This window comes from Apteryx mantelli, chromosome 5 (genome assembly GCF_036417845.1).
Source record: "Apteryx mantelli isolate bAptMan1 chromosome 5, bAptMan1.hap1, whole genome shotgun sequence".
NCBI lineage: Eukaryota > Metazoa > Chordata > Aves > Apterygiformes > Apterygidae > Apteryx > Apteryx mantelli.
This window is the reverse complement of record NC_089982.1, coordinates 69,433,483-69,460,194: the sequence shown is the minus strand read 5'-3', so window position 1 is coordinate 69,460,194 and position 26,712 is coordinate 69,433,483.

The window sequence follows — 26,712 nt, the reverse complement described above, 5'->3', positions numbered from 1 at the left end:
CATATCTTTACTGAGTCAAGAAAAAAACAAAAATCACTTTATCTATTTCAAAACTTCCCAGCAACAGCTATCTCGAAAAATGCCAGGGGAGCAAAAGTGATTTCCCTTTTCTGCTTGCATTTTATTGTGCGCACAGATAGAGTTTTAACACCAAATTCCTTTTGCTTCATAGATGCTGGTTGTAAATTGCCATACAAACTCTCTCTGTTATGGTGGGTAGGGTGAACAACATCCCACAGGAATCCTAGATCCATGCGGAAAAATATATATTTTATTACAAACACACTGCTAATTACAGAAGGAAAAAAAATACTATTCAATAATATTATAATAAACTAGGCTATTGTATGCCTACTGATGTATGTTCAGAACCGTGTAAGTGCACTGTGTCTCTAAATTAAGTACACCTGAATAGTAAGTGACCCAAAAAACTTTATTCATAAATAATTTTTTAGGTAAATACATATAAATGTTTCTTATAAAGATAATACATATTAAGATTTACATTATCTACTGCCATTATAGGCTCATTCAAACAAAGAACAGCCAACAACCTCAGACTCTGTTCTGCCAGGCCGTGCTGTGTTACCTTAGTTAAGTTTGCACCAGTGATATGCCTGAGCTTCCTGTGCGTAAAGATTTAGAACTTATCACTTAAGCGCTTGAAAATCTATCTGTACTGAACAATAATTCAAAATTAATATTATCAATATGCAGGATCTAACACAGTCTTGGTTGAAATCTTTAATATTAGTAAAATAATAAATATGCTTTGCTGGTTATTCAAGCAGGGTCTGCATTTTTTGAAATAAAGGTATCTAAATTTGGTAACTGCTGTCAATTCTAAGTGGCAATGATATGCAACATACCTATAGAAATTATTGATGGAGATGGATTTGTTATGGTATTTATTTTACAGATAATTCTGTGACCAAAGGACATTGAGTATACAATGAAGAGTGAGGTAGCAAGCCTATTATATGAGGTGAGAAACAGCATTATTCAACATTCAACACTTCATTTTGTGGATGGTTTTCCTGCACCCAGCTATCAGGAGGTCAACAACCTCTTTAAAACAGTGTATTCCTTTTAGAAGCATATCCATTCACTGTAAATATGACTGGTAGTAAATAGCAGCTGACTAAATTTAGGAAAGCTTATTTCTATACTGCATCCAGCAATTTTTCAAGCTAAGAGCTCTTCAATATTACATTTATTTTCACTGTTCAATATGAATTTTGTTAAGTCTTTTCTTTTCCACCTTTTGGATTATTAGAAGGTGCAATAACATCAGCAGAAGGTCACTAGAGGAATGTACTTTGTCAAGCCATTATTGTTTTGGCTCTATTTTTTTTTTTCATGTTGTCATGACTGCTTTAATCTGTCATGACTGGAACTTCTTTCACACATCTGAAAGCAGGTCTCTGCTCGAAGATGTCTAGGGTAAGTTCCTTCAGCTATGTAATGACTTGACCAGATTTTTCATTTTGTGTCACACTCAGAGGTGCCTGTTAGATTTCTGTTCAAAATACGGACAATGACACAAATGGTTGGGTGTTAAAAAAAGAAAGATGTGCTATGGGATAAAATCAAACCTTTTTGTTCACCATGTGCCAGAGATTGAGGGATATGCTGTCAATGATAAAGCAGAGATATTTTGAGCCTCACATTCTTCTCTACAGCACTAGAGACTAGTCCATCCTAAAATTTGAAGAAATAACTCCAAATACCTGCAAAAGATCAGGATCTCAGAGAAAAAGTTCTTAAAAAAATAATAAATTAAGCATGGTTACTGTAACAGCAAAAAGAAATCTGGAAACAACAAGTTAATGGTAAATATTTCTAATTATTTTCCAGCAAAAAGTTTACCCAGCCTATTTAAGAGTTATTTAAAATATTGTACAAAAGATCTTTTCTCGGACATCTTGAAATATTTCATAACTGAAAAGAAGAAATTGATGCATGGGAATAAGTTCTGTCCCATCCAAATAACAAGCTGCTCATTCTCCATGAAATGAAATGAATGCCATGGCCTTTTTAAGTGGCACAGGGGAGCTATTTATTGTGAAAAGAGATCTGCTGAGTTAGTGCACAACTGTAGAAATAATTCTGGAATTCTGTTAGCACCTTTGGCAATAAGTACCTCACTGCACAGGAGTCATCTCAGCCTCTATTTCCACCTGAAAAGAGTAACTTTCATGTTTGGATATACTCTATTTCTATCAAGTGTGTTTATTCTCCTTAAAAAAAAGTTATGTATTGCTCTGACACTGGCATTAAGTGTGTCCTGGAATCTGAGGTCATAACCATTAAGTCAACACCTCCACTTCTCCAGGAACATGTGCAGTAACATTCAGTGTTTCCATCTATGTTATTCTGGGGTCTTTAAGAATAGAAGAAATCATTTATAATTATTTTAAAAGATCAAAAACACTTTAAATACTCTGAAAAAGAAGTGATAACATGGTCATACAATGCTTATATTTGTGCTTAACTTTAAGTGCATAAGTTGTCCCAATATCTGTAATGTGACAAGTCGCTGATAGAAGTAAAATGGCCTGTGTTGGCAAATTCAGACTGGCAGTGATCATAAGTTGCTGAGCACCCAACAGAATCAGACCCCATGTTACTTGTCAAATTGTATTGCCACATGGCTCTTCTCCAAACTCTGCTCTTGAGTGACACCAGCCTCCGACCCCCACTGCCTGAAACTGGAACGGGTACCCAGGAAGACTCTGTTCGGCTGTGTACCAGCTATTGCTTTGGCAATGGGATTCAAGTGTGAAGAGGTTAGTACACACCTGAGGTCTGTTCCTGCATAAATATAAATTCACTAGTGCACTCCAGAGAGACTTTCAGAGTGGTATAAATTGGTTCAGGAACACAATGTGCACCTAGGCACTGCTGCCAAATATGATATAGTAATGGTCATTATGTATCTTTTCATTCACTGCTGAGATACAGCCTTCCATTATATTACCATGATGGCCAAGGATTAAAGAAAAATAAAATGTCTGATCAAAAGTAAGGTGTTTGGTTTATGCAGTTAGTCACAGCAAACAACAGTATGAGTATACCATAAATCTGATACAAAGATGCAAACATTATTCCAGGCCATGTTTGTATATGAATGTTTGCTCTCTCTGCCAGATTTTCTTACTCTCAAGTTTATCTAGAAACCTAAACAAGAGGAAGATCTAAAAATGAATTTTGATTAGTCCCAGGCTATTTATTAATACTGGAGCCTGGAAATAGCAGTCTAACTGTGAAAAAACAACTCTAACACATGTAATACAAAGAACTTTATTTTTTTAATCTTAGTTTTATTAGCCACTTAAAAAGAAGAAATGTAGCAAGAGATTTCCTCTAGTTCCGTGCTGGTACCGTAATTCATAAGGATACACAATAAGGGCTTAATGGAGAGTGCCCTATATGTTGGCTCTTTAACACTCCTTTGCAGGGTAGCTTTATATGCTGGCAGATCCCAGCTCTATTCATCATATTGGTTCTTAGGGGTCAAGAAGTATTAGTTAAAGTTTTTCTTCCTAAAGTAAAGAATACAACAAAAGGGAGAATTTGCAGCTTTCTTCTTTTTCTATACATACATTATCCACTGCTTTCTGTATGGTTCATGTTAATTATCAGCTGACATTACCATATTTACTTTAAAATCAGTACTAGTCAGTCTATTGACATCAGAAATTGATTAGGGAAATTCCTAAACTAACTTGTTTCTTCTGAATACACACACAACTTTGAAAACAGTGAAGGTTTCCACTCTTCTAAAAATTTGTCATGGACAGGACAGCATGGCTTATGAACCCTGTCATATCAAGTTCCTCCAACTCCATCCTTCTTTCAAGGGTCCATGGTCTCTGCAGATTTGATTAGAGAAAGGCAATCAAATGATACATGGATTGTTCTCAGAAAAGGCCACTTAACTGCAAGGCCATTGATCTGTTGGGCTTCTTTAACATAATGCTTTTCCTGTTATTAAATCATTTAATACAACACATTTTTTCATATCTTATGTCTGTCAGGCATCTACTCTGTGTGTGTGTGGATTCTTGTGACAATTAATTACATCCTACCTTTCAATCTCTTATATCTGTCAGAGAGCTACAATATGGAGAGTACATGCTTCAGGAACCCATACAGACAGACAGGTATCCTGGGATGCTATTTCTCTAAGGACAACTGATCTCTTTCATGGCAGAGATGCAGCCTTGGTCTTTCACCAGGACACAGGAGATTTTGCTTTTGCTTTCAGCCAAGTTTGAGGTAAACCGTTTTAACAACTTCACCATTCTCTCCAATTATCCATATTCATCATTGCTATGGTAACAGCATTGTGACCAGAATACAATCCCAGAGAATGCACCCATACAGCATCCCTATCATGAAAGAAGGAAAGAGAAGAGAAATAACTAATCAGTTTTCAAAATGCTTTGCATGTCAGCAAAGCATCTTTCACTCTCCTTTTCACTTCCCCTTTCCAAACTAACAAAACAAAATTGTTAATGGCGTATTTAGAGAGTGTTATATTCAAAATACTTTGAGTAATATTTGCTCTTTTCTGGAGGAGAACCTTTTTTATTTTATTTTACTTTTCTTAAGATGGAGCAATAAAGTTCAAAAGAATCCATATAAGAAAAAAGCTTACTACATGTTCAAACACTATAGAAAACCAAGGTCATGTAGCCATTGACCATGTGAAAAACAGTTGTCTTCTGTGTCTGGACATAGGCTTTCAACACCAAACGTCAGCTTTAAATCTTTGGGATTTTACTTAGATTGCTTTATGTTTTGGTGAATCATTACGAATAAAACATAATTGCATTCTTGTTATGTTTTTACTACCTTTTAGAGCAAATATGTTATTTGTTATTAAATGGAGATTTATATTTATTACTGTATTAATTACAATTCATAACTGCTTTTCTGTTGAACAATCACCTCTGCTAATCATTGCTTCTATGCTCTTTTGTTAGAAAAAACACTTAAATCTAGGAATTCAAATGTAACTCAGTGTTTTTGTTAATGTACCTTCTTAGCACTTAGTCTGTTTCAATTTTTTCCTCCATTTTGCTGTATCATAAGTTTACTGTTTTCCTTTAAACCTCAGGCAATGCTAACAGTGCAGCAAAGGCCAAGGTCTTGACCAATTTAAACCTCTTCCAACACAATAGATTTTGAGACAGGTAGATTAATGGCCTAAGGTGAAGTGTACACAGTTTATATTAGTGCAAAATTGGTGCCTTCAGAAATTGTTGACAACCACTGGCTTCTCTTATACCCTAAATTATTACCAAGCACATCTTGTAAAATACTCCAGTACTGTCTGTTGTGAAGAATATCAAAACTATCTTCCCTTCAATGTAACGAACATCATTCACTCCAGCTTTTTCACTGTAGGGCCTGTCTAGCACTGAAAAGCACCTCACTGCATTCCTTTGCAAACACTTGGGGGGAAAAAAAAAGTTTTGATGTTATTTAAAATCTCTGAGAAATTACTGCCCATTGTCTTAAAAATGTTTTCTTCAAACTGTTCCACTATATCTCATAGAATGTAAAATGTTTAATATTATGTCAGCTGCAGTCTCCCACTCTTAATTATCAATAATCACATAAATTATGACTTAGCTTTTTCTAATCTCTTTTTTTTTTTTCCTACACTAAGGGAACATATCCAGCAAACTATTTCTACATTAGGAGTTTTTATTCATGTTTGTAGTCTCACTGTTTTCAATACACAATGGATTAACAGATTTCGGGTATGAGCCTTCAAATTCCTTAATTTACAGGGTAATTAAGTAGAGGTAATAAACAGGTTTAAGTACCAGGAACTGGATATGTTTGTACTTTCCTTTTACTCTAATATAACTCCTATAGGTTTCAAAGATCTTTAGTATGGAGGTTCTTAATCCTGTCGGCTTGAAAATGCGGGAAAAGCAAGACATTAACAAGAAAAATGTGTTATTTGACAGATGGAAATAATGCAAACAAAGTTTTCCAGATGTGTGTTGAAATATAACAAACAGATAATTGGGAAGACTAAATGTACGAATTTTATGACAATATTCCGTAATCCAGAATTTAAGCTTTGTAGTGCTCAACACAATGATGTATTAAACACTGAGCATTGTTAAGAATTCAATCAGATGCTTCCTAGACCTTTTTTAATAGAAGAACAATGGGAACATTCCATGAAACTGGAAGATAGCAAACACAAAACTGATAAAAGAGAACTTTAAGGAATATGTAATTCCCTTGTGTAACTAGTAGTACAAGATGTTATTGAAGCCAACAATATAATAGGTTAAAGGAAAAGATGAGATATGTGTATGAATAAAGGGAACATCTACAATTGTTTCAGAAAGGGTTAAAAAGATAATTGCAGATGTACTGTGAAACCACTTGGTGAAATGACTGTTTCGCTCTTCCATATAAGGTCTGAAAGTCCTGGGTGATAGGTTGCTTTACAAGCATCCTGTTACGCTGTTAAGAAGCTCCATACCATTGCTATGTGGAGTACAAGAAAGTTCTGGGTGTTGCATTAAAGGAGCGATTTTACTGTGACAGTTCTATTGCAAAGTCTATCATTCTCTATATTTTGGTACATAATCTTTGTCAAAAATGGAAACTTCCATAATAATGTCTGCAGCAGCTTCTTACTGATCAGGAAATTGATACGGATGCATATGTGTCATTATCCTGGGCTCATAAAATGTAGTGGTAGAAAGAATGAAAAACAAACAGATACCAATTAGTTTAATTTACCAAATAATGCTTTTCGATAGCATTTTAAGTGAGATTTGGTTTGAGAGGAGCCTGATCATTCACTTGGAATGAAATGAATTTGTGAACAAGAAATAAATCAGTTGTGGTCTTCTTTTATTTCAGTAACACGGGATATCACCAGGTTAACTGTTCGTAACAGAAGAATAACTGTAGATTAAAGAAGAAATGCCAGTGGAGACTTTTCTACTTTTTGTCTTGGGGATTTCAGTAGTACTCCTTTCTCTACGGTCTGTGTTCTGCATGTCTCCTTGCTCTTTCTGCTGAGGTAAGAAAGAAGGGCAGAGCATAGTGCTACTTTGAACTTCAGTTACTTGTGAACTTGATGCACAAGTTTTAGCAATGACACAAAATAATATGAGAGTAAGACCAGAAGCTATATTTTATATTTCAGTTGGGATAGGTGACCTATGTATTTTACATTGCTTCTCCTACGTATTTTACATTGCTACTGGAGCACCAGTCACAAACAGTAGTAATGTGCAAAACTTAATTGAGACAAATCTCACATCAAGCATATGAAAGAAAAGCCTTTTCAACAGAAATAATTCAGACACTTGGGTTTACTTTGTCTAATTTCACACATCTAATGTTGGAGCTTTAAGAAAGAGTCTAGACTTCTAATATAGTCATAGTAGAGAGAGTCTGACATTGCCCTCTGAAGGAAGTGAAACCTTTAGCTGAATTAAAGATTAAATTTAAAGAAGGGTGGATATCTCCTGCGGATCTACTTCAGCAAAGACAAGCACAAGCACACTGGACTGGAAATGGAGTATGTTAGCGGGCAGAAGGACCAAGCACATGCTCTATCTGGAAAAATGAACCAGTGAGAATGGATTACAGTAAGGAGGGAATAAAGCCTCACATAGAACCAATGCTGTAAAATGAGGCAACTCTACAAACCCCAACACACCCAGATCTAGAAGGATGGCAGCAGCAGCAGCAATATCTAGCAGGATCCTTTTTTCCATGCCTTGAGAAGAATCCCCACCTCGTGATTCAAAACCCATGCTAAAAGAAGAGATTAGCACTCCTTATAATGTTCAAAGATTCTTATCCTACAGAACAGCTACTTTTGCAAACTAATTTGGATTGAGTTTTTCTTTTCCTTTTTGTTGTTGTGGTTTCTTTATTCTTTTTTCCTGAGCAATGTGGTGTAGAGTCATTTAACTAGATATGGTAGAGCTGCACAAACATCGCTTTGCTGCTTCCAAAATGCCACTGGCTCTAAGAGGAGCTTATCCATAGTTTTGTGTTTCTCTGTTGGAGATAATAGGCCCTGCTGGAACTCATCTGGTACAGGCAGAGGCAGCTCTGGTAGACCTGTGCAGATGGTCAGGTAGCAGAGTTTAGTTACTGTGTAGATAAGCAGTCATGGGTAAAGGAAGAATATGCAGGAGGAATAAAACTATTTTGACTACTTAAAATTAGATTATTTCCTAAGCTTATTTTAGAAAGAGGAACTTTCTACATGTAGTAGATGTAACCTTTGAAAGGGCTGTGAAATACATTGGCAATAAAAATAAAACTTAAAAAAATGGAAGCCACATGTTATTTTATATTTATGAAGATACACTTCATTTGCAAACTAGACAAGGTTGGTCATATCAATAGAATGTAAAATCATACAGAGGACATTGAAGTTTCCTCCATCTTAACAACAGAACTTCCTCTGTGGAGATCAGAATCTGAACATATGGTAACCAGGTACTATAAGTTCACTGTCTGCTTTGCCATTGTCAAACTATGTTTTAGACAGGACTGGGAACTGCAGCTGTGTTTAAGAAAGCAGACCTCTGAGATAATCAATTCAGTTAGGTAAACTTCTCATATTCAACAAGATTATTCTGAGTCCTTTGTTGTGAAATATAGAAGAATGAAGGTTATGTCCAAGAAAATCAGAGTTGGGAATGGTTGATACAGCAGATTTATTGAATAGAAACTGTCTGATAACAATGATAGTCCAAACAACAGATCAGAGAAAGAAGTCATGGAGCAATTCTAACACTACCATCTTTTTTGCAGATCTGTGAAATATTAATAATAATAATAATAATAAATCTGAGCTTCTAGATGTACTGGACAGATACAAAATATAAAACTAGGAATTCTATAAATCAAGCAAAGATCATCTTGTTTATTTCTCACAGGATGTTAGAGATACCAAAAAGGTCATAAAGAGCACCAGGATAGAGAAGACAACAACAGGACTTGAGAGCAGAAGTAAAAATAATCTTTATTTCATATACAGTACCACTGATCAGATTTATTTGCAAGTCAGGATATCTTTGGTTGTGATTTTCAAAAAGTTGGATGTCCAATTTTAGACACAGAACTGGTTAACTGTGAGTATAAATACTTAGTACAGGTGCGTGCTTATGCTTCCTTTGCACTCCAATTAGATGATCAAATGTGGTCTTTATTTATTGCTGTTCTTGATGCAAACTATAACTGAATTACTTAGTGTACAAGAGAACAAAAGGCTCAAAAGGTTTCTGCTGAAAATGATAGACCTACACCATTCTTTTGGTGAACAAGGAGGGGGAATGCTTCTACATATCATCTATTGTGTGGAATTGAAAGGTGGGGAGATAACACATAGAAAAATTGTTCTGTATGTGAAGTGTAGGAAGCAAGGGAACCAACAGATATTAATAGTAGCAGTGTTCAGCTGCAAAGTATCGGCTTTCTCAAATATCCGGTAATGTAAGATTAACTGCTAAATTCAGGCCTCTTGGGGGAAAGAAGAAAAAAAGAAAAAAAAAAAGAAAAAAGAAGAGAGGAGGCAATGGATTTTCACCTCATCACAAGCCTTGCCTGATGTATGGTGGGCAAAAAGTCTTGGAATGAGAATGGTGGGACCCCTGAAGCCACCAAGCTTAATGAACTACGAATTGCCTAATTTATGAAACTGCTCTGTATTCTATGTAAACAGAAATGACCACTCAGATCTCATGGATGCAACTAACAGTCTAAAATTGGGGTCTATTATCACTCCATAGCAAGACTGATCAAATACTGTTTGTGGAGGTCATTTCTCAATGGAAAATAACCATGATTAAATTAATACTTTCTGTGAATGGAAACCAAGAGAGGATTTTGAAACTGACTTCAAGTTTTCTGTGCAAAAATACATATGGCAATTTACTTTATGTTACAGTAAAAAGTAAATAGGCTCAAAAACTTATATGAAACAGTTCAAGTGACCCCAAACAGCTGGGTTATTTGAATATAATGACATGTATAATATAAGCCTTTTGTCTTGATTTTGGACCCTTTTTTAAAATCTTATTTCTTTATGGGACAGAAAATCAATTTTCCAGCCCTCTCTTTTCCTTTTTCACCATTAAACTTCAGGCGACTAGACAACCTACAAACAGATTTGTCATCAACCTGGGTAATGCCAAGACTTTCACTCAGGAAGGTGATTGCTCTTTCTTGCCACCAGGATAAGCAGTCTGTTCTGTGTGGAAAAAGAGAGGCTTGCAACTTGACGTCATGGCCAATGTAACACTATACTTTCTAGTTAGTACAGGCAAATTCTCTCTCTAAAGTATGAAATTCTCAGGAGGCCTAGATGGTCTGCTCCTCCAATGATCAAGGAAACAGATGAAAGATGTATGGGCCACAAAGATGTATGAGTCCGTAAAAACAAGGGCCTCGTTAAAATTCAGATAGGCTACAATTTCTACATGGATTTGGCAGATACTTTCCTACTTCTCAGATCCTTTCTATTCATATAATATTAAATAATTTTCTCAGCTGCAGACAAGAGTCTGATACAAGAAAAGGTGATTTCTCTCATGAGAAAGCAAGCAGTGTTAAAAATTCTCTCAGACTAAACAACATTTGCAAGCAATTTGTTCCTGATGCCCAAAAGAACAGAGGAAGAAGTATTAATCTGTGATAAATCTGACAGGACTGAATGCCGGGGTAGCATATCAGTATTTGCATTGCAAGATGAAGGGCTCCATCTCCTAAGAGACACCTCAACATGGGATGACTGGATGGCAGGATTAGACCTGAAGGATGTCTTCCTATCCTGCTGGTGAAAGAATGTCAAAGGTTCCTCCACGTTTTGCTGGGAAGGAGAACTTTGGCAGTTCTCCAGCCTACCATTTGGCCTCTTGTCAGCTCCATGGTAGCAGCCTTCTGTGAGCGAGGGCGCGGGATAATGGTCTGTTTAGACAACACGCTGACTATGGTACAGAACAGAGAGCTGTTAGCAGCACAAGTTGATCTGGTGAAAAAAATTCTCAAGAGCCAGAGTCGCTGAAAAATTACCAGAAATCAAATCTGGCTCCTACCCAGGAAACAACATTCCTTGGATGTGCAGTCCTGATGTCTCTGCCCCAGAGAGTTTTAGACCTTTCCAGGATGTATCAGAGAAACTCTTTGGAAAGTAAAATGGCTCTGAGAAAGGCAGTCATCCTCCTCAGGGGGACAGTTCACACAAGAGTAATTGAATTTAGACATTGTCACAGTGCCACAACATGCATATTAGGTCATCCTGTCCATCTCCACATCACAGAGGGGAGAGAAAGACAGTTATCTTGGGTACATGTGTTTCCCTTCCCATCTTGTTTCAGCGGTTCAGAGTAATGGGGCCTCTCTATTGAAAGACAAGTCTATAGCCTGCTATACTTTCTTCTCAGAAGATTTTTGTGTGTGAAAATTATTTTCTTAAGCTCTTTATTGCTCATTTTGTCCACGTATACAAGTTTCTGTGTCCCCACACAGAACCACTTTTCTGGTAATTGGGATTCTTCTGGGAATGGGAATATAGCATGGAGAGGTTTAAGACAAGATCTGGGAGAGATGCTTGCACTTTCACCATTAAAATATTGGAAACTTTTCAAAATGAGATGAAAATGCTTGCTTCATATCAAAGTCATGTATTGTATATGTTTATGTATTTTTCTTTTGTATAGTTGTAAGTGAAAGATATTTATTACAATAAATATATTTCAGGATTATTACTATTATTGTTATAAAAATTATTATAATCAAGATTCTTTTCCATTTTTGTTCATATCAGTTATCCACAAATTTATTAGAATGAGCAACATTTTCTTCCCTGTGTTCATATTTGTTCACTTTACCCAGTAAGAAAAAATTTAGAAAGCAGCAAAAAAAATTTTTTTCATACTTCACAAATTATTTTCTTCACCTTTTCAGCAAGAACAGGAAAAAAAATAGAAAAGCTCTTTGCTATTTTCAAAAAAAAAAAAAAAGATTGTTCAATTTTTAAAGCAAAATACTGTTTGCTCTAAGATAGCATTCTTTATGAACTCCATCAGGTCACATTAAAGATTAAAAGATATTTCCTTAAAGACCTGTAAGTGTAAATGTAACCCATATTAGAACAATGAAGAGATCAGTATCCTAACTGTCTGTGTTCATTGCAGTATTAGTGTTTTCCATAACAAAAGACACACAGTGACAATAAGAAATTTTGACTTAACAATATTTAGGTAATGCAATTTTCTATGTAATTGTTATATTGTACATTTATGAAACATTTCTTCAAGAAAAGCTCCTGTTATCACATAGCTCTCAGTATTCATATTATTAGACTGCAGTATTATCTCTCTGCAAAATTTTCATTCCCAAAAACTTATCCTCAGTACCACAGTGAAATGTTTCTTTGGTACAATTTGGGACATAACACGCAAATAGGGCCAGAGAAGAAAAATCCAATGGCTTGTTTTGTCCCTAAAGAAAATCCGTGAACACATATGGCCCTGTTTTGTTCTTTCAGATTCTTTGAGTTCTTCTAGTTTCCTAACTGGCTGCTACTTTTGAATGACTTATCCTTACTATGAGCACTTGAGAAGAACCAGATCTGGAGATGCCTCTGGACCTAGCATGCTACCCCCTTGACAGACTGCTCAAAGAGTTTTAGAGGGCTGTGCTGAAAAGAAAATGGGCAGATCCTCACCTAATTACAATTGGAAAGCCCTATTCTGCAACCAAATACTGAGAATTTAAAAAGTTGGGGAGAGGTGAAAAAAAGGCGGAAAGAGCAGCATAGCACGGAAATGCAAGCTGAGACTTTAACAAACACATTCAAACATTTTTCAGTCCTGTCTAATCTAGTTCAAATAAACTAAAAGTAACAGTATGTGAATGTTTGTGAAATAAAAAGTGGGTATTAAAAGTTGGACATCAATGGCATTGCTTAAATCCTTTTACACCCATGTAAATTCTTAAAACATTATTTTAGAACAGCAGACACTCGCTGGCTTTTTTTAGGTTAAATGCACTACAGATGCGGCTACAGTAATTTCACAGTTTAAGCCTTGGGCACACGGAATTTAAAACAGAAGTTTGTCACTGTAATATTGCACAATTCTTTCACTTCTGAAATGAAGCAGATACATTAACTCCAAACAGCCATTAGTTTAGCACAGCACTTCTTAGTGTTAATGTTTCTGTTTCCCTACTGAAGCATTCTATGCTTACGTGGCCCCTCTTATTATAGCTCTCCCAACCACTTCTTATGTATTTAGCTGCACAACTACCCCACAAGACAGTAAAAAACTCCACTTATTCCTTTTTTATGAGTTGAAGAAACATGACTCAGAGGGTTGGTGACTTATCTAAGGTCACATAGCAGTGGCTTGAACTCACCTTCTCAAGCAATAGACTTAGTGCCTTCACTATTGAATTGTCCAGATATCCTACCTGAAACAGTCTGTGGCCCAGCTCATGATATCTCCCTATACACATTATGAGATCAAAGAACCTATTGCTAAGATTAGAGCCTTTTCTCATGAAATATTGATTACAGAAGTCCCAGTTCTTCTAGAAAAGGAAACAAAAGCTTATTGTCCTGGCAACAGTATCCAGTTTACTTGGAGAAGTATAGTATTATATCACTGAAAGTCTACCCTATGAGATAACAGAACTACACATATTAGCCACATTATTAATCCATACTTTAGACTTCTGATGTCCAGCATAGCCACCCTAGAAACATGTGGAAAAGCAGTATGTTCAGTAACAGTTCACCCCTAAATAGAAAGTACACAGCACGCACGCAGTAGCACTCGGGGTATTTCACTGGTTATCCCCAAATTTGCAGACTGTCACGTGACAGTGCAGAAAGCAGCCCTTAAGTTATTGGTCATTTTTTTTCTCTTTTCCAGCATATAATAACAAAATGTTCTATGCTGTCAGTATTATCCTGACAATGAGTAACTTATTCTATCCTTGTTTTTTACAGTAATTTTTTTTTAAACTCCGTTGTGTTATAAATACACACACACACACACACACACAAACAAGTCTACTCCAAAATTTTTTGTTGAGATTCCTACCATCTAAAAAGTCTTAGAGCTGCCACTGCTTAAGATACAAACATTTCTAGATGTCTCTATATCAGCTATGGTATGGGAAGAGCATGGTATTATATAAATTAGTGAAACTACACCTGCTTTACAAGTCTCCATTTTTCTGAGAACAATTAAATACAGTCAAAATGCAATGTGTACACACACAGGTGCGCACACGCACACCCCTCACATATATAGGGAAAAGCAGCTTAACTCAGTTTTGTCATAGTTATTGCAGTTAACAATATGTCATGATTTTGCATAGTTAAGCAAATGATCTGCATTACATGAATTCCTAATACTTCTCCAGTTTCAATACATCATTTATTTTTAATTAAAAAAGCTTCATGCCAGAAATATTGATGTAGCCAGATTAGACATTTAAAAGCAAAAGCTCTGTGCTCTGGATGAGATCTGCAGCCCAGAATCCTGTCTATGACAGAAGAGATGCCTAAGAAAAAGCATAAGAATGAAAAAAAAAAAAAAGGAAAAAAGTGTATAGCAATACTTTCCCAGGATACCCTTCCTCTCTCCAGTGACTTGCGGTTCAGGGAATTCCTAAGTTAAAAGAAGCACCTTTCAGGACCTTTGACTGATTTTTTTCCATGAATTTGCTCAATTCGCTTTTGAAGCCATAAACCCACATACATGTTTAGCATCCCTATGATCCATAGTTTAGCTACGTGATGAGTGAATAAATATCTCCTTTTGTATGTTTTGAACCTGTGACTGGCTAGTTTTGCTCTAAGTTCACTAGGTTTTGTGTCAGTAAAGAGAATGAGGAACTTATTTCAAACATTTGAATGTGAAACAGCATTGACATAGTAGTGTCTTATTTTGTACCAGTGTTACTGCTTTTCTTCCTTGTCGTACACGTATTTGCTCTGTAAAACATTTTTTAGCATAATTGCATGCATTAGTAATTATAGTGCCTGAAAAGCTGACTTTCACTAAATCACAGCTTCCAGGTTCTGGATCTATTTGCTTCTTCAGATAGGTATGCGGAGAGAGAAGCAGAGGAAAAAAGACAGAGAAATATGGATTATCAGTGATTAGAATTTCAAAATGGTATTTTGAGATACAGTGTTACACTCATGTCTCCTCTTCCTATGGAAGGCTAACCTTTGAGAGGCAATTGCAACCAGAATTATGTGTAACAGTTTCTGACCTTCTTACATAGGAAAGGAAATTTGTATCAAATTGATAAACAATTCTACCAATACCAATTTGTATAAGAAAACCACAAGACTAAGAAACCATGTATAAGATCAAGAGAAAGTTCAGTAGCACTTTTCCTGCCCATTCCGTAGTCTATTGGACCCTGTGAGTGGTGATTTTTTAAAGCACCTTATGGGATTTTGAAAAACTTAGTATCAGTCCTTTAAACTTTCCCATAGCCCCTTAAACTGTCCCATAGGAGTAGGGACACTTTGGTGTATCAGTGGTGTTTCAAAATAGACTGCTTGAGTCTTTCAGTTTTGCAAAAGATGGAAAGAAAAATCATTTTTCCAGAATAACTGGAAATTTTTAAGAGAGGCTAGAATGTCCATTCCTAGATTGAGCCTAAACCTCCAGTTCACCTATCTTAGAAACAGGGAAATGAGTTCCAATGATTTAACAGAAGAATTGGAGTACAAATCTCTCTCTCTCTGAAAAAGTATGTCCCCCTTTTACATATCTAATCCACACTATCTTTTTGTAATGCTGTGCATTTAGAAGAGAGGAAAAAATGCTGCATCTTCACAGTTCACTTAGGTGACTCAAAGGCAGAACCAGATGCAATCTTGTTAATAAACAAATGAGCAATTTGCCAAAACATCATTATCGAACCTTTCTAGTTAGACTAATGCATTTTATTTTCACCCTTAAGAGGACCAGGAAGAAAGTGCCATAAAAGGGAGTTAACAGATTTAAATTGACTTAGAATACCCAGCTTACTTGAGCCAGAGAAGGAAGGAGGCTTTCTACAATAGTATTGGCAGTCTTCCCCTAGGTGGGGTAACTCTCTCCAAGCACGAAGGGGCTCAGGAGGTGTGATCATGGATTAAACTCTCATTCCAGATTACCCTCTTTAATCTAACCTCTGAAGGACAGCTAGCTCCCAAACAAAGAAATCATAGGAATTCTGACTATTTCTTGCAGAGGGGCAACAAGAAAGGGAGTCATCCAAATCTAACTTAAATGTTTGACTGTTAAAGTAAAATTCCAGAAAAAAGACTGCAACTGTGAAACTGCCAGGCATCCCATTTTGTACTGGATTCTGTTTTTACTTCTACTATTGACCCACCATATGTCCTCGATCCAGTTGTGTCACTTGTTCATGTCCCTTTTACATGCCAATGCATTAATAAAGTTTGTTCAGTTCCATACTGAGAAATTTGGTGGATGAAAATTGCTTTGTAACTCAGGAATGTTTATTGTTGATGTTGTATGCATAGGGGATTTGCTCAGTTACCCTTCTTTTAAGACTAATTTCTTGTGCCTAAAGAGAGACCAGGAAAATTTTCAGAGGTAGGAATGCAGGCACATAAATTTTGTCAGTATACCCTGAAAACATCATATTTTCAGAAAATCATTGCTGAGAATACTGATACTGACAGGTTTTAGTTTGGAGCAAGGTCTGCACTTTTATACATTATTTTGATAAGGATATACATAAGAATATTTTCAAAATTGTATTTTTGTATATGCAGTAGCAAACTTCTGTTACAAAGTTTGCAGAAGGATTTTCTGTTTTGTTTTGTTTTGTTCCTATTAAAAGGTACAGTACTGGGGTGGGTGTATAAGGTGTGTAAGGATCTAACCATTCCTTACTAGCAAGAGAAAGCACAGCTCCTCCATGTCTTTTTTGCTGCCTTTTAAGACAATATTGGTAAGGGACTAAATATAACCATGAAATACAAGATACAGTACAGCATATTTTCTCTGCCATTTCCTTTCCTGATGAGTATTTTCTGAATGTCATTACATCATGTGACGTGATTCTATACCAGCAAGGGTCATTTTCAACTTCTGGCTATTGTGAATGCAGCACCCTCAAAAGACATTATGAATGAACACCAATTTGGGGGGAGATCTATTAAATTTGGAAAGTGTTCAGAATGTTAACAATTTTCTTGAAATAATAGGCATATAATGTTTTCTGTAGAGTTTCATCCACCTGACAAAACAAATAAGAGAAGAAAAGAAAGGAAAGGAAAAGAACAAGAATGATCTCAACTAGATCAGCTGGCTCAGCTCTGATGTGAAAATCTTTGGGGGTTAGTTAAATTCATTAACAGTAGAATTGCTGTGGAACACATTAATCCCAGCTAAAGCCATTTAATTATTCCTTGAAGTTTTGAATTATATTTTCTTCAAGTAAATTTCAAACCCACTTGAGTTTTGAGCATAAAGTTCATCCTGTAAAACAGAGCAATTTGCTTAAGTGTTTGTTTTCCTGGGAAAGGCACTTTTGCGAAGGGCCTTCATCCAAAACAACAGTTCTGCAGGTCCAGACCTCCTTCCTCCTCTCTAGAAAAGGCCCCAGTATCTTCTATGTAAAGTGATTTGCCTGAGGCCACCCACTGAGCTAGTGGCAGAGACAAGATTACAAAATGGGACATTTCTGTGTGTTTGCTTTCATTCTCCCAGAAGACCAAAAGCCTGACAACGGAAAACTCCTCTTTGGAAGGGATCAGTAACCACAGGACAAAATCATTTCCCTTCCGCAAAACATTGTAACTGAAATACAATTGAACAATTCAGCAAATGCCTTAGCTTGTGCCTATTTGAAGCACAAGATGATGCCAAAAACACATGGAAGGCCTTTTTGAGATTAATCTAAAATAGGAGAGTCCAGGTAGCATGGAAAAGAGTTTGACAAAGTATCTTAAAACACTGCAAAATGTGAATCATTTGCAACCTATCTGCATGCTTTACATGTTTGTTCTGGTGCGTCTCATTCCAGTATACTATAAATCCATCGAGCTGACAGCATTGTAATGTTAGGAGAGTGTTTACAAACCCATTGCAATGTCGTTATGCTATGAATACTATTCTATTCATTCTGTTCTGGTCTCCAAATTTGCACTTAATTGGAAAGGTGTTTTTGCTTGCAATACAATCCTTGTCACAAATACATTGTTGTTAATGTCAAAGCTATAAAGAGATGATGTGCTTAGAAAATGTATCGAACCAATTGAGTTAGTATGAAAGAGCTTTTTCATTAATCGCCACCAGGATACAGTTCGATTAATGTTTTAAGGCCAGACTTGCATTTGCAAGAAAAGGTACAACATGTGCAAAGCAATGTCTGGAGACATCACGCTTGCGAAGACAGGAACAAGAAGAATAGCTCTAGGCAATTTGAAGTCAGAGGTTGCCCCTATCACACTCGTTGGATAACCCAGTGGTTGCAAGCTGTTTGGTAGGGAAGGGCACCTTGTCAGTGGCTTGTATCCCCCAGGCAGTCCCCTGTCATGTTCATTACTGTTGACAGTGCTAGTGAGTGCCCTTGTTCCAACAAGAGGGCAGGTAGCTGGCTCCCAGGCATCAATGTGTTAGACTGCAGCAGGGAAACCTGGTGCCCAGTGCTGAAATGCTGACAAGCCTAACTTCTTTGCAGGGTGTTTTGTCAATGTTACTGACATCTTGCCTTTTAGGAATACATCTGGTGTTTGAAAGACTATTGAAGAGTCATCACCCTTTAAGAACCTGGGAAGCTGCCTGATTTGCAATGGATACTAACCTAATGCTACCTAAGCATATTTTTCACATGTAGACTCCACGCACAATAAAGAGTTAATTAATATCCTATAACGAAATCCTCGAACAAATACAAGGATACTATATGGTCTTCTTGTTAATCATCAATCACCACTGCTTTGCCTTTGGAAGCCAGCCCGGCTCCAGCTGCCTTTTGCTTTCCTGGCCCCTCTCTCGCACAGCTTTTACCGACTTCTATTCAGTCCTTGAATTTAACTCCCTAGACCCTCCTATGTTTTCTAATGAAAATGCTATGGCTCAGCCATACCCTGCTGTATATCTCCGTGGTTCTTTCATAAACTTGCAAATATTCCAAGCCAGAAAACACAGTGGAGTTCTGTTTGTCACTCTCAGGTGACCTCTCAAATGGGCTTTCAGAGAGAAATCTTTTACTCCAGCTTGTGTTTTTTCTTCCCTGAAGGCAGAATCAGGGGCTGTGTGATGATGACAACATTAGCATATCCTGCAAGGACTATCAGCTATGAGAGAGAAGCAGAGGAAATGGAAAGAAGAGCTAAGTAATCCTGAATGCATCTCTTACATGCCCCTGTTTAGGTAGGTGTATGTTGAACTATTTCACTTAGGCCAGACTAAGCCAAGGAGACTTTTTTATGTTTACTAAAATAATCTGTCTGTGCCTAATTAATGCCCTGTAGGTCAATTCATATGAGCTTACTTTATGCACTATGAATAAGCTGAGATTTGCTGCTTAAAAAGGAATCATTTGTGTCAGTATTAATCAAAAATAAACATCAAAAAGAGCTTTCAAAGAGATAGAAACCTAAATTCATGAGCATGCCTTTGTATTATTTAGAGAATTACACAACTTCTGGAACTGTAGACAGTCAAATCAGTGCTGGCCTGATGTTCGCAATGGTGAGAATTATTCATAAAAATCTGTAAGCTCACATATTATATATGTATAAAACTACCGTGAGTATTACTGGAGCAAACAAAAAAAGTCTTTTAGCCAAATTTTCAGAGATGGGAACTGAAAAGTAGTAACCTTAAATCCTTCTGTAGACACCCGGCATTAAAGCAAGACAGGGATTTTGGCTTATCATTGCCTTGCCTTTAATTGTCTTTTTCTCCAGAAGGAATAGCTGGGGGTGGGATTCTTGCTCCACACATGATGTAGGAGGAGAATTAGTCACCAAAGAAATATTAGCTGACAGAAGCCTGCAAGCTAACTGGAATGCCATTTGGATTTTATTAGCAGAGGAATTTAGTCACTTAAAATGTTAGGCAGCAGCTTAAGGACTGTTTTGAGGATCTTGGTAAGTCCTAACATTGCCTTTAAGCAGTGCAGTACCTTAGTCCGCCCACTAAAAATTATGGCCCAATTTTTACAGGTGCTGGACACCTTCATCTCCAACTGACAACTTTGTATCTTCACAAAGTATCTGTATGGAATTGGGCTTCTAATTATTTGTTCCAAAAGCAAGAAACTGGATCTTCAGTTGTAAGAAACTTTTGTCTTCCATTGGACTCCACAACCTGGTTCCTTGATATTTTATGTCTGAATTTTTTCAACAATATTTTTTCTCACATTTCTTTACCAGCTCCAGCATTTTGTCTTTTGTTCACAAATTCCTTTTCTAAATTGTGTCTTTGACCATTTTTTATAATTCAGTAAGAGTACTTGCTAATTTTTTCATGAGTTATAACTTTTGTTTCCTAACTCAGTCGTAGATTTTTTCTAAGCCACTATATTTGAACAGCATTAGCATGAAACTTCTTGGAGATTCATAGTCATCAAAGATTCCGGGAACATTGGTTTCTGTGCAAAGCTCTGCAATTAAAAAAAAAACCACAATAGCATAAATATATCTATCAAAATAAAAATGTTTGCAAGTATCATCAAGGTGGTATTAGAGCTCTGATTTGAAGAAATGTGTATGATATACCTTCTGCAGTGTTCACCAACCTTTACCAGTTTCTTATTGTCTTCCAGGGAGCTGTGCCATGTTGAAGCTGGTTATTGAAATCCAAAATAATTTGTTTCCTTCATCTTTGCTCAGAAACATGAGCAGCTGATTTCCTTGCTCATTCATACTTACGTGGTTCTGTCAATAAATTAACAAGCACATTAAAGGTAATATGGTGCACTGCAGACAATTTCATATGCATGGCAGGGACAGCTGCTCTTAACAGTACATCCATATTAGATTTACAGAATACTTTTCATCTCTGTTGAAAAATTATCAGAAAAATGATTTACATATTGTAACCATCATGCAGTTTTTCAGATCTATTATGGGGAAGAAATCCTTGATGGTTTCTAGTGAGACATTTTACTAAAGTATTCTTAATTAAAAATGTATAAATAAATATAAAAATATTATATTAATAATATCTTAATAATTATATGCTGCTTCTGGGAAAGTGGAGTTACCATATTTATTTCTGTCATTACTCCTAATTGACTCTAAATTCCTCCCTCAACACCAGAGTGACTGGAGAGTAAAATAAAGAGGTTTATTTAGCAAGACTTAATATATAAATCTCAAACCAAACTATTGACCACGGGCAGAAAAAAAAAAAAGATAGATTTTGTCCATGCAGAAAGTATTCTGAAACAGCTTGCTGTGCGTATGCTGAACCTGCTCCGAGGAGATTGGAGAGAGCACCTGCGCAGGGTAAGGGAGGGGATCCTGCAGCTGCAGACAGCAGGGAGGGCAGCTAGCAGCTAAGTCAGCTCAGACTGCTGTGAAATCAGAGTCTTGATAGTTCCTGGCACTGATCCAAAGATGCTTAGGGACACAATATTCAAATCAACATTCATTTCTCCCAGTCCTCGGTTCTGAATTTCACATGAATTTCACATGAATTTCATGTTTTGGATATGTGTTGCACTCAAGAGCTAACAAGATTTACATGGAGTGCTCTTGTCATGGAAGCTCCTCAGTCCTACGTCCTCTCTGTTCCTCTATTTTACCCTTATCTGTTCTATTTTTTTTTAACTAACCATGCAGCTGCCACCAATCAACTTGTCTGTCTTTTGAGATGACGCTTTGTATGCAAATACCCTTGATGGCTCCACTTGGGGACAGACACCTTGGGCATTTATAAGTTTTTATCTAATCAGTTAGCGGGTTTAGGATATATATAAATACATTAGAAGGATTCCTCTGTGCCTAATACCTTAGGTAGTTAAGATTCCTTAATCAGTCCGTGCATTAACTAACCCTATCCAATCTGATCTATTTAGTTCTATATACCTAAATTGGCTGTGAAATATTAACACAACATATTAAACAACACATACATTCCATTTAAGCTCAGGATCTCCGTTATATTGCCAGCTTACTAGAGAGAGATCATGAGATGAGATAACAATATGTATGATAAGCCCACTGACAAATTACTTTTCTTGGTCGTAACTAATGTTTTCTCCTTCCAGTTTGCTTGACTTCCTGCTTCATAGCCACCCTGTTAATTTTTATAAGATTTTTTTGTTCCTTTAGTACTTGCATTAAATAAACCACCATGTCATGTACGTTTAGTGGATATGTATGTATCCACCCACCACACAGTCCTATTAGAACAAATCCAGGCCAATATTAGTTCAGCAGAATCAGTAAAGCTGACTTCGGTGTGAAAACTGATCTTTGGTTGTTGAGCTTGACTGGAGAATCAGGCTGACATGTATATACATGTGTATGAGTAAGTGAATATAGAAAAAAAAACATTTAGAACACTTCTAATTAAGTAAGGGCATGTGTTAAGAAACTACCTAGAGATACTGGTTATACAAAGAATTGTTCTAGTATCTGTGATTTCAATTAGTTTGAACATATATTTAGTTGTGATTTATTAATAACAGCAATATTACCTAAATACCCAAATCAGTCTACTTTCATTTTTATTTCTTAGCTTGATCTGGTTAGGCCTGGAAGTTGAGTTCAAGATAAAAAATTTGTGGAAATTTTGTCATCTCATTCAGAGATGATAAAATGAAATATGTGACTAACCAACTATCTGCAAGCCTTCTAGCAACTCAAAATATGGAAAAAAAAGGACAGGATGTATTTTGACTGTTTCTCTTTAGAAGAGTTAATCCAGGTTCATGTTTACCTAACTATACTATTTTATGAAAGATTAGGAAGAAACATGCCTTCATTAATGGCAAAGTCTGGCTCCTGTCAAAATTCTCTAAATACATATACACTTCTTTAATGGGTAGACATCAACAAATAAGACGTATCTCCTCTTAGAATTCATAATGTTCCGGTTTACATCAGACATATCAGATGTCAAGGAATGTCTGGTCTTGATTTTTTCATTCATCAGATATCTTTCACACTGACAATGACTGGACTTTGTAGGGAAAGCTTTTTAGCAATTTACAAAGTTTTCATAGATTTTCCTTAAGAGAGATTCCTCTGATCTTGGCTTCTTCTTATAAGAACAAGGGAGAAGATGGAACTGGCACCACTTCTCCAAAGTTATATAAAGAAATTGGAGAATGTTAGAGAACTCAAAGAGGGGGATTTGAAGGGAGGAGGAGGAGGAATTAGATTCCAAAAAAGAATAGCAAAAGACAGAGCGAAGCATAATGGAATGACAAGGACTAGAAAAAATGGAGGAAAAAAATGAATGGAAGACATAAATAGCTATTGGGGGGGCAGGGGAAACAACCATATGAGCAATCAGCAATTTTCTAGCATTCTGTCCCACTACTAGGTTTTTATTCTAAAATTGTTAGAAACTTTGAAGTCGCATGCCATTTTCTTTTTCTTTGTTAAGTCTGAGTTGTCCTCTCTTGCCTTCCTTCAGTCCTTGAGCTAATCGTCATTTGCTAATATTTAAATAACTCAGAACTGATGTGTAGCAAGAATAAGGAAAAGAAGTGATTCTTCTGCCTCTGTCAGAAAGATGGGACTGTGATGACTGATCCTGCTGTTTCTATCTTTATCCTCTGGTGAGTGTGAGGAAAGCCGCAGATCCAAACATGTTACGGCACCTAGCTCTGCGGAAGTGTTCTCAGCCTTGCAAAATAGCGTAGGCCCAAGACAAATGTTGCTATTGTCTGTGAAATTCTGAGAACAAAATAATTGCATCAAGTGTTTCTAATTGCCCTTCCAAGCTTCTGATTTGTAAAAATAATGCCTACAATTTAGTAAAAGAGATGCCTATAGCACTTCTAAATGCCTAGGATTTAATAATGACCCATTATCTCCATTCAAAATCCATTTTCAGTTAAGTCTTAATAATTACAAAAAGAGCTTATAATTTGTTCATGTATCATACTTTTAAATGTTTAAAATGATGATTTGGGGAGGGGGGGAGGGTTTCCTCCTCCCACTCTTTTTCAGCCAAACATGAGATGGTTGAATCTCAGAGGACCTATGCAATATAAATAAATTTAATCAATAAGCTCAGAGGACTAATTAGCTGAAGATAACTCTAGGATATTTTTGAAGCCTAAAACCATATAATTAAGATACGAGTTTGCTATAGTAATATCCCATGATTGTTATTAAAGGAAATACAAACCACTTTAAATAAACAATGTTTTCGGCAGTTCTATGCATAATCATTTAATCTTATAATGCTGTTTAACTAAACAATGTTTTCAATATAAAGTAATGACCTAGAAGCCCAGAATCTCTTTAGGTCCCTTATGTTCTTTTCTGGAAAACTTTGTCAGGTTATATTGTCACTAACCTTATATTTATAATATAATTTGAATCACTATAACTGATTAAAAAGACAAATTTTATTTTTTGAGTAGACTTGAACATATAGAACCACACTTCTGAAATCTATACTAAGCTTTTGCTTAATTCAGTCTTTTTCCTATGTAAACTCCAGTCAACAGTAATTGCAATTTTCCCCAAGTAAAGATTCTAATTGTGAGAGTTTCTTCATGACTGTGCCAAAGGCATTTTTTTTCTCCAACCTACAGCATATAAAGACGGCTTATCTGAGCATAGGTAACCCTATTCTAGCACAGGAGACTGTGATCACGAGATGTTGGCCCTAAGATAAATGCAGTTTGTACATTGATAAGAATACAATTAAGGCTGAAATTCCAAAATGCTAGGAGCATTTTCCTGTCTTAGTGTTTAGAGACTCAAAGGTGTTATTCCCTGTGCATCCAATAGGGCATGGCCAGAGAAAGGATTCTGGCTGCAGCAGAGCTGGGTTGAGCCAGAAGTTACTTCCCCCTCAACTCCACAGGTTTAACTCTTTTTCTGCCCTTTCTATAAATGTGAAATGATCTGGGTTGAAAACTTGCCTCTCAGCATCTACTTCCATAGAATATTTTTGTTGTTGTTGGATTGTCATCTCACGCTGGATTGTCATCTCACCTTGCCAGCCTGAAGACAGCTCACCTTCCCCTGCATTGGGCTGGTACATGCGGGTGTGGAGCCTCTGTAACACTGATCAGTAAAATGATAAAAAAGAATAAAATCCCCTGGACTCTATGGCCATCCAGTTCACTGCTAAGTGTAAGGTGGGCTGGGGGTGAAGATGTTTAGAAACCAGAGGGCCCTTTGTTCTTTTTCTTCTCCACATGTATAAAGAATAATCTAAAGCTTCTTCTGAAGCAGCCTTCTTGCTATTGAATTTTAGCAAACAGGCTGCTCTTACAGGCTGCTTTGAGGTACATTAGTATCTTGTGAAAAGCAAGCAGCACTTTGGGGCCAAGCAGAACTGTATTTGGGCATAAAAAGTATTATCCAGTACTATCCAGAGCAAGGGAAAGGAATGGCAGGTACTTTTAGTTATAGGAAAGGATTAAGCCAAGTGCTTACTGAAGGAAGAAGAGTTCTGGTTTCTGGGGTTGGGGGTAGGGGAAAGTGAGGGCAGATTATCAGATGGAGTTTGTAATTGAGATGGAGAAAGGAAGAGTAAAGTCCCCAGCATGTCAGGAGCTAAAATAAGATTGGGATATGTAAAGCAAAAAGAGAATGCCAAAACACTATAATCATAATGCTAGCCTTCAGGAGTACAGAAGGTCAGAGTTAGATATCATTTCTCTCCACTGTAGTTTGCAACATATATTATGACCTTAGATGAAATGTTTGGTTTCTTTGTGTTGCATTTCTCTGTGCAAGAATTATATACTAAGTCATTAGCTCTCTGCAATATTGTGTTGTCTAGATAAATATGCTGAAGACTATTAGGCAGTCAGACACTTTAGTAGATAAGATATGAGTATCTTACATCCACAGGAGAAAGAAAGAGATCCATGAGCAGAGCTTGAAGCGAAAGCCAGCTTGGAGATCTCTGTTTCCAAGCCATATTTAGCAATGCAGCTGAATCTACTTGGATAATATGGGATCAAATTATATAAGAAGCTAAATATGGACAAAAAGGTCAGAGATGGTATATGAGTCAGAGAGTAACTTAAAATTTTACCCAGAACAGTTTTTAGGTTATTGTTAAAGATTCCCCATTTGAGGGAGGAATTGAAGGAAGAATATTTAGAAGCCCTGCACTGCATTTCAAAACAACATGCTCTTAAATCACCTTATTTATGAATACACTATCTGCCACTAAAATCATGAACACTCAAGGAAAAGGTATAACGAAACACAGAGCGTTCTAGAAAGAAACTTCCAAATATTTAAAACCATATACATAACAAGTTGGAATTATCTGTATATAATAGAAAAACATTCTTATGGAAATAAGTAAGTCACTATATTATGTGAATTGTGGACAGTAGAGATTCTTGAAGAGAATCTCTTCAAGAGTGATTCTGCTCACTTTCTGTGTGAGAAGCTAGCAGGTCTTCACTTCATTGTTATGGAAGTTCCCACGAGATGCTTTTTGTGATCAGCATATTCACAGTCCCATTGGGACAACATTTATTATT